The sequence below is a fragment of the Canis aureus genome, chromosome 27 (assembly GCF_053574225.1).
Source record: "Canis aureus isolate CA01 chromosome 27, VMU_Caureus_v.1.0, whole genome shotgun sequence".
In the NCBI taxonomy this organism is placed as follows: domain Eukaryota; kingdom Metazoa; phylum Chordata; class Mammalia; order Carnivora; family Canidae; genus Canis; species Canis aureus.
Genome location: NC_135637.1, coordinates 35,411,221 through 35,420,312, shown reverse-complemented (window position 1 = coordinate 35,420,312; position 9,092 = coordinate 35,411,221).

The window sequence follows — 9,092 nt, the reverse complement described above, 5'->3', positions numbered from 1 at the left end:
AGCATCTTGGATTTCTGACAAAGGGACCCCCCACCTGGTGGCAGCTGACACCTGAGCCCACCCCACCCAGTGGCAAGGGGCAAGGGTGAGTGACCTGGCCGGAGACAGCTGCTGTGGGAACAGTCAGAAAATCCCAATGTCACTCGCCCTGGTTCTAGAGGGGAGACTGAGGTACAGAGCAAGGCGAGGCCTCTGGCGTCTGTGAGGGGCCTTGCCCAGCCAGGGGTCCTGCCACGATCCATCCTGGCCCTGCCCTTGGTGCCCTGTACACCTCTGCTGTCCACCCGCCCGCCCAGGCAGAAAATGGCCATTTCCTCCGGCCCCTGCCCCAGGGAGCGACACGGAGCTGGCAAAACAAACAGGCCGTTCCTCCTGTGGCCGCCGGCTGGTGATGGATGGCCAGAGGGGCTGGCCTCGCTGATGGACGACCGCCCATCATGTGTGGGCCGGAGGCGGGGGCCGGTGAAGCCTTGGACACAGGCACAGACGCACTCTCGAGAGCCGTGGTGCTGGCCTCGCTCTACCTGGAGACATTCCCGGGCCGGAGCCCCGGGGGGACCCCAGCCTCAGTCTCCGCATTGGTGTGCGTAGGGGTGGGCTGACACACCTGAGGGCGGGGGCCTCTGTAGGCTCCCACCTGCCTCGCCAAGGGCCAGGCCCCCTGCTTCGGCCTGTACTCCAGACCTGGCCAGCCTGGGATCCTTTGAAGCCTTTATTGGCACCTCCGTGTGTGCTCGGCCTCACAGGGCCTCCCCTCTGCAAAGCCGGAGTGGGCCGTGCAGGGCATGGTGCCGAGCTCGGGGCAGGGTCAGGCAGGCACACTGGGAGTGTCTCAGGTGGGAAGGAAGGCTGGGCAGTGGGAGCCCAGGTCTCGGGGGTCTGAGAGGGCCTGGGTCCGCTGCACTGACCCAGAAGGCCCTGGGGTCCCTGCCCCAGCTATCCCTGCCCCGGCTTTTGTTGGCGGCCCTGCCATCAGTGGGGCGGGGATGATCCCCTCCTGCAGATGGGTCAACAAGGCTCAGGGGAATTCTGGTGGGGGATGGGGGGGAACACAGGCCTGGCTGAGGTGGGCCCCACCGGGCGCTCCCGGGTGGGGAGCTGCTGGCACCCAGCTGCTGGCGACTCCCACCAGGCAGGGCCGGATGTGCCCATCGTGCTGACGGCCCCACAGAGGCCACGGCTGACCAGCCTACAGCACTGGCAGGCTCAGAGACCTCCCGGCCCCGCCTGGCAGCTACCTGCAAGGCCCAAGGGATACCCAGCTACCCAGCCCGAGGCCTGCAGCAGCACAGGCCACCCAGCTGGTGACCGGCTGGAGAGGAAGGGGCAGCTGTGGCCAGGCCTCTGACCCGCCCCCGCCCCCCCGGCTGCCCAGCCCCACCGGGAGCACGTCTGGCCAAGAGGAAGCTTCTGAGACCCCCACTTCCTGAACCTCAGAGCAGGCTGGGCCAGGGCCGCCCACTTCCCTCCAGAGCCCCCAGCCCTGCCCTCAGCAACTCCAACTCAGTCCCACGACTCCACGACCCCCAGCTATGTGTTTTCCAGGGCGGAGGGCAGAGGGGATGCCTGGGCAACTTGCCCCGATTTAGGGTCAGAGGCAGCAGGAAGCTGACCTGGCGGGTGAGGGGTCTGGGCAGAGGGGGAGGCCTGGGCCAAGGAGGGACCTCTCCTGGAGACAGGGCTGCCCCCAGCACAGGGTAATCGATACTCTCTGCCAGAGAACCCTCTGGATGCAGGCTAGCCCGCTGGTTCAACCCTCTGGGTGCCAGATGGGCTCCCTGTGCCATGGCCAAGGCGATGCCCTGAGTCAGCCATCAGCTTCTAGAGCTAGGCTGGAGATGGCTACGGCCGTGGTCCCCCACTAAGATGGACTGTGGGAGCAGCAGGTGATGCGGGAGCTGGAGTGTGGGAGGAGGGTCTGTGGGCGGGGATCTGGGGTCTCAGGTGGAGGCTCTCGGGCCCTCAGCTCTGGTGAGCTTGGATGGTGCCTGCGGGGTGGGCCCGCCTGAGCCGTCCTGGCCCCTCCACGCTGCTGGGGGCAGGAAGTCTGGGTCTGGCCTGGGCTGGCAGACCTGGGGGCAGGACCAAGGCCCATGCAGGGCAGGAAGTGGCCCTGGACTCCAGCAGGGATGGGGTGGCCTCTCAGAGGCCATTTCCTCCCAGGGAACATCCTGCCCGGGCGGCAGCAGGGAGAGGGCTCCAGCCCCGGAGAGCAGGAAGGGCCTGGGGCTCAGTGTCCCCCTCAGGCAGGGCCCTGGGAGGTCCCAGGAGGGGATGACCTCACAGATGTCTGAGCTTCAGGAGCTGAAAGGCCAGTCAGCCTTCCCCAAGTCCCTACTTGGAGCTCCTGGGCTCACACCTGGGGCTCAGTTCCTGCAGTTTCCAGCAGCCAGCCTTGTTTGGTGGCCCTGGCCAGGTGCTCAGACCTCCACCCTGCCTCAGTTTCCCATATGAGCCACGGCCAGAACCCGGGCCTCTCAGTCTACGTGCAACTACGAACTGAGGGCGAGGAGTCGAGGGAAAGGCCCCACGGGCAGCAACCTGCGCCTCACAGCTTAACCCAAGCCATCAGGCTGGGCCTGGGCAGACTGCCCAGCCCCAGCTGCCCCTGCTCCGGGGCCCAGGAGGGGGTCAGTGGCCCCCCCACCCCCAACCATGTCCTAAATATAACCGGAGCAGGCGCCTGGCCGGGAATAGAGACCTCTGTCAGTCCCCAGCAGGTGCCAGTGGGAGGAAGGTCAGTGTGATTGGCAGGGGTGCCGGCCGGGCAGGCAGCCAGATGTGGGTCATGTGAATGTCCGGTGGCAAGGCCCAAGGGTGGGGTGGCGTGTCCTCACAGGACAGCTGGGTGCCTGGCCCGCCCTGTTCAGAGTAAACCCTGGACCCTGCCCTCACCCTCACCCCACTTCTGAGGCTGCTGCCAGGCCCCCAGAAAGGGCAGGACCGCCCAGCGCTGGCCATGTGGCTGAGCCCTTAGCACCGTCCCAGCCTGACACTCTGGCCCCACAGCCCGAGGCCTGCTCTGCAGCCCCACATGGTGACCGATCGTCCATCTGGCCGCGTGGGGTTACTGAGCGGATGCTCGGAATGCTGTCTGGGTTGCCCAATATCCCTCTGTCCCTCACCCCTGCGGGGTCCTTCTGTCCCCCCCCCCACCCTTTGGCCTCTCCCTGCCTGGTATTCTCATCCCTGCACAACCCCCAGACCCTCTACTCTGGGCTATTCTGAGCTGACCACCAGCCCGGCTGATGGGGCCAGACTCCAGGTCCTCAGAATCCCCCTCTGGACCTCACCTCGGGTCCCCGCATCAAGCTGCTCCTGGCCTGACAGTCAGCCGAGGCCCCCTTTAGCCCCCCATCACTGAGGCCCGGGATCTGAGGAAGGCAGGTGGGGCTCGGCTGCCCTCCCAGCTCCCTCAGGCAGCATCCTGGGCTCCAGGCCAGGTCCCACCCTGGCCGGTCTCGGAGCCCAGCGCTGCATCCCCCTCTACTGGGCAAGTCCTGGATGCCCGCCGGCCGCCCTTGGACAAGGCTCTCACCAGCCAACTTGCTCTACTGTTCCCTTCAAGCAAAGCCTTCTCTCCTACTCCTTCCTGTTGAGAGGAGACCGTCCAGCTAAGAATCTGTAAATACGCTGAAAACTGCCAAGCAGCCTGAGACATGGATCCTTGCTCGTTTTCCACTGTGATCGTCCCAGTTCCTTGAATACAAATCAATAGTTTCTTCCCTACTGGACCAAAGTTATGGGCAAGGGAAGTGGAGCAGGAGTGGCAGGTGCTGGGGTGGGGAGGCCTGTCCGAGGCGCCACAGGAGTCTGGTGGTCTGGCCTGGCCCTCAGAGGTGGCATGGAAGGGCAGGGCAGGGTGAGCGCAGAGTGGAGGCTGATGGGTTCAAGACATCCGGCTGCCCCTGGCCCCCACTGGGATGTTTGTTGATTGAAAAAATGAGTGTCTGTCCAGCACCTACAACATACCCTGGACTGTGCTCGCCACATGACATGCTGCCATCCCTGAGGTCAGAATTCTGGAAGCTGGGGCTCTAGGAGGGAATCCTGGGTCCAGAGACTCTTGTCCGAAAAGGCCCCGGGGAAACTGGCCATCCCCTCCATCCTGCGCCTCCCCTCCACAGCCCCCTGGCTGCAGTCTTCCCGCCCTGCGCACGCGCCCTAGCCATGAGACGCTCACGCCCCACAGGCAGCTCGCTGCATCCAGGACAGTGAGCTTTGCGGTTCTTGCTTTGCAGGTTGTTGACTAGAAAGCCTATCCCGGGGAAAGCGCAGGGCCGCCTCGGAGGGTGGTGCCTGGTATGGGAGCAGCCGGGTGGGGACGCAGGACAGGGCGGCCTGGGGGCGCTGGATGCCAGCTGGAGAGTGGGACCGTGATCTGCACCCCCCGCCCCGTCCCACTACCCATCCCCGCCTGACTCTCAGGGCCCCCAGAAAGGCAAGTCCCAGCTCCGCGGCCCTGCTTGTGCTGGACACGGTAACGGCTGCAGTGTGGGCTTGTTTGTTCTTCGTCTAGTTTTTCTGGTTTGGAGCTTGGATGCCCAGGCAGGGCTAGGGGCCTGGGAATGGGTGGGGGTGGGGAGCGAGGAGAGGAGCAGGGGCCCTGGCAGAGGCGTGTGGCTGAGGAAAGGGATCAGGCCTGGGTTCGAGGCCACCCCTGGCCCCACCTTGCTGTCACTGTCCTGTCCTTACCTGCCCTCACCCGCAGACAGGTGGGTGAGCTCCACCCTGAGCCGGGGGGTCGCCCACATGGGCTTCCAGGAGGGGGATCTGTTCTGAATCCATCTGCCTTCACCCTCGGGCCTGGCTACAGGCTAGGGAGGGCACCCATGGTGTGGCCTCAATGAGGCCTTTGCAGTCAGAGGCTCAGGGGAAGGAGAAGGTTCCCAGTGACCACCCAGCCTGGTTCTTGGCACCCTCAGCCTTCCTTGGAGAGGCCTGAGTAAGGCTCGCTGTGTGTGGGGACGGTGGGGATGGGGGCCAGGGGGCAGTGGCTCGGGGCCGCAAAGCGTGGAGCTTTTGGGGAGACACCTCCCACCCACATGGCACCCATCTGCCTTTGGCTTACATCCAGGCTTCTCTGCTTCCTGTGTGTGGGGCCCTAGGCCTCTCTGTACCCCTGGAGGGGACTGGTGGGTGTCTTCCTCCTGCCTCCTGCCTGCTGGATCCTCATGCCCCATGGCCCACCACTCCCAGACGCTTCCAGCAGCTGCCCTTCCTCTGGGCAGCCCACCTGCATCTCCCTCTGAGCCTTTGGTCAGGATACCCAGGGCTCATCACCCACTAGACTCTCACCACCTCCGTTTCAGAGTTGGAGAAACTGAGACACTGTGGCATAGTGTGTCTGTCCTTGCGGCATGAGTCCAGGCCTAGCAATGCAGGTGGCCTACCCAGTGAGGTGAGGGGGCAGGGCCAAGATGGGGACAGCCAAAGATGGGGACCTGGGGGCTCCCAGTGGGGCACGAGGCACAGAATTTCTACTGGGAGGGGGAATCAGAGGGTGAAGACGGGGCTGGGAGTGTGTATGCCATCTGGGGCTCATGGTTCAAACCCCCGTGGGCTTTGAGGGCGCATCGGAGTTCACCAGGGCAGAAGGCAAGTGAGAAGCACAGCCCGGTGCTGCCCACCAAGGCCTGTGGGGACCTGGGGCTCAGGGAAGGCAAGCACCCCCGGGCGCCGAGGCAGGACGCCGGGACTTACTCAGGTCTGGCCTCAGTCCCCCAGCCCGCCGAACTGTGTCCCTCCTACGGGCAGAGGTTAAAGGGCTTCGGGGGCTGGGGCAGACTTGGAGGAAGGAGTCTGTACAGCAGGCCTGGCTGTAGGCTTTCCCACTGACCCTGGACAGGCTCTCCCCTCTCTGGGACTCAGTTTCCCTCTCTGTAAAATGGTGACTATGGCCCCTGGCGAGGCTCGTGGCTCTGAATAGGCTTGCTGGGCCAGTGGTGGGGGTGTGTGGCCAAGCCCCCCCCCCCCCGCAACTGGGACCAGGTCAGGGACTCAGCCCCAGCTGGGGGCCCAGCTGGCTGGGGTCGTTAGGATAGCCGACCCTGGGAGAATCACCAGAACAACTGCCCCCGTGCTCCCCCACATTCCCAGCTAGGCCTGGGCTGGCGCAGCCCCCAAACATTTCTCAGAGATTAGGCCCTAATCCTCGTCTGCTCCAAGGGGACCCCAGCCTCCGTTCACTGTCACTCACCCACCCGGCCCCTCTACCCATGGCACTCTAGCCCTCAAAGCCCAGGGAAGCTTCCAGAAGGAAGGTGGCTCCACTGAGGCTCCAGGTGGGGCCTGGAGCTCGGCCCTCGCCCTGGCCAGCTCTATGCAGCCCGAGGCTTGCTCTGGCCCGAGGAGTCCCTTCTGTTAAGATGAAGAAACTCTGTCCTGTTGCTTTCTCCAGCCAGTTCCAGGGCATTGACCCTGCTCTCCAGCCTGCACCCCAGGCAGGCATTGCCAGCCCAGCCCCGATGTCCTGTGCCACCCAGGGGATCTAAAGCAGCATGTCAACTCGCCTGCCCCGTGGGCCTGCCCCGGTGGTGGTGGCGGTGGGGAAGGGCGGCCTAGTAGCATTCCCGGGCTCCGGGATAGGGGAAGGCCCACCTCAGAGGAGTTCAGGGCTTCTTGCGGACTTCACCGGGTGCTCTGGGCCCAGACAGAGGGACTCGCAGAGTGGGGAGCTGACATCAGGCCCCCCTCCTTGGCACTGAGGTTGCCCCTGGCTCTGACCCCTCATGGGCCTTCCCACTTCATCACCAGAAACTTGGGTCCAGGGAGGGGCAGGTTGGTTCATGGGTAGGGGTAGGGGGCCGGCCCTGCCCCCACGAGTCCTGGGCGGGCGCCTTGACACAGCTCGGGCTCCAGAAACATTTGCTTTAAGTCTTAAAATATCAGGTTCCTGCATCACTGGGCTTCCCTGGGGGCCACTGGGCGGGCGGGAGGGATTTTAGGAGTAAGAAGATTCCCCCACTGGCCCCCACCCGATCGGCCACTCTGCCCGCCCCTTGGCCTCAGCCGAAGCCAGCTGAGTGTTTGGTGGTGGCCTGCTGGGCCCCCCTCTCCTGCTCTGGGGGGACCTGCAGTCGGTCACATGGAACCCCACCTCTTCAGAGCCCCCCAGCCTCTGCAGGACCCTGGGCTGGGGCAGAGGCACAAGACCCAGCAGCCTTTCTCCCCCGATAGCTCAGACTTACTCCAATGGACCCATGGATGCCTTCAGCCAAGGCCAGTTCAGATGGGGAAACTGAGGCCCCAGAGGAAGCGAGGCTTCTTGAAGCCACAAACGAGCCCCTTGTTCGTGGCAGTGGAACTGTGAAACCCACCCTCGTGTCCAGCCCTGTGGCAGACCGCAGGGCCACTAGGCAGAGGTCTCTTTTTTTTTCTTTTTTTTTAAGTCCTCTCTACACCCAACCTAGGGCTCTAACTCCTGCCGCTCAGATCAAGAGTCGCATGTTCCACTAGCCTCCAGGGGACATCTTGAAAAGGTGATGACACCACTTTGGTGCTGGGCCCAGCATTCAAGGCGACTTCCCAGGGGTGGAAGCAGACCCTTCGCATGGGGCCTTGAAGGGCGAGTAGGAGTTTTACAACGGTCCTGGTGGCAGGCTCCCTGGACTGAAGGGCCAGCTTTAGCAGAAGGACCAGCCTGCAGGGTACAGGTCTGTGGTGTCCACTGAGCGGATGGCTCTGGGAGGACCTTGAACACAGGGCCAGGCACTGGGTTAGCCCCGCTGCCAAGTAAGGGTGGGGTGGGGGCCTGGGCGAGTCTGGTGCTCAGAGGCTTTGGAACCTGCTGCTGGGGGGCGCAGAAGAGCTCTCCTGGACAGCCAGCTCTCCCACTTGGTGTGAAGGTGACGCCCTCCTACCTCTGCTACCCCTGGGGACCACTGCCCAGAGGAAGGCACAGCCCCCATAGCCCGCCCACTCCCTCCCAGGCAGACCACCGGCCTCGGCCCGGGGGACCAGCCTAGTGCAGAGCGGGAATTAGAGCCAGGCAGCAACAGCTGGCCCCACTCGAGCATCCCCCGGGGGCCACCGCCTTGTTCCCAGGCCCCCATCCCAGCCCGTTCCCAGGCTGCACCCCACCCCCCAAAACACACTGCTAGGGACGTGGTTGGGCAAGGCTGTGAAGGGACCACCGGCTGGGAAATCTCCTACTCCCTGGCTACCAGGATGCAGGACCTCACCATCAGGCTGGGGGAGGCCCCGCAAGGCCCCCACCCCTGGGGGCCCCTGCCTCGTTCTGCTGCTTGTGTTCCTGGGCTCAGTCTCCCTGCAGGAATACACATACTTCAGATGATTGGAAGCCTCCAGGGGGACCGCACCAGCCAGAGAGGACCGTGGGAGGGGGCCACGAGACCCCCCACTAGTTTTGGAAGGAGATGCACACGGATCTGTGGGTGCAAAGATATACCGTTTTGGTGGCTGTCGTCCTTTCTGGTGTCAGCACAAGTGGGATGAGCATCTACTGGCTTCCCTGGGAGCTCCAGGGGGTCATGGAGAGCTCTAGGTGGTCCCCACAGACCTTGAGTTTCTGTCCTTCGCCTCCCCACCACCCCATGCACACCCCAGGGTGCCAATTTTTGTCTGTGGCTGAGGCATCGAATGCCTGTGTGCCAACAGTGCCCATCAGAGGACTCCAGACACAGCCACACACGGGGGGTTCCTCTCAGAAGGGTCATCCCTACGCTGTGACTTGGCTGCTGCTGCGTGTCTGACAACCTGGCTGCCCCTATCTGTTCTCAGGGCCTCCCACACCTCGGTTGGGGCAAGTCTTCATTTTGCAGGTGGGGGAAACTGAGGCCCAGAAAGACTGTGAGGCCAAGCCCATGGAGGTAGAAGTGTCCTGTAGATGGTCAACCATGGCTGCCAAGTGACATAGTGAGGTGGGGGAGAGACTGGAGGCAGAGTGTTGGGGGTGGGGTGGGGTGGGACCAGGGACAGACCCCTGAGGTCCACACTGTCCACACTGTCCTGCTTCATGGCTGGGGCCAGAGCAGCTCCCCCACAACCCTGTGGAGCCGGGTGCCGTGTCCCCGAAAGGGTGGAGGGTTACAGCCAGGAGGATTAGTGGGTCGTTGGCACCCCTGAAACCC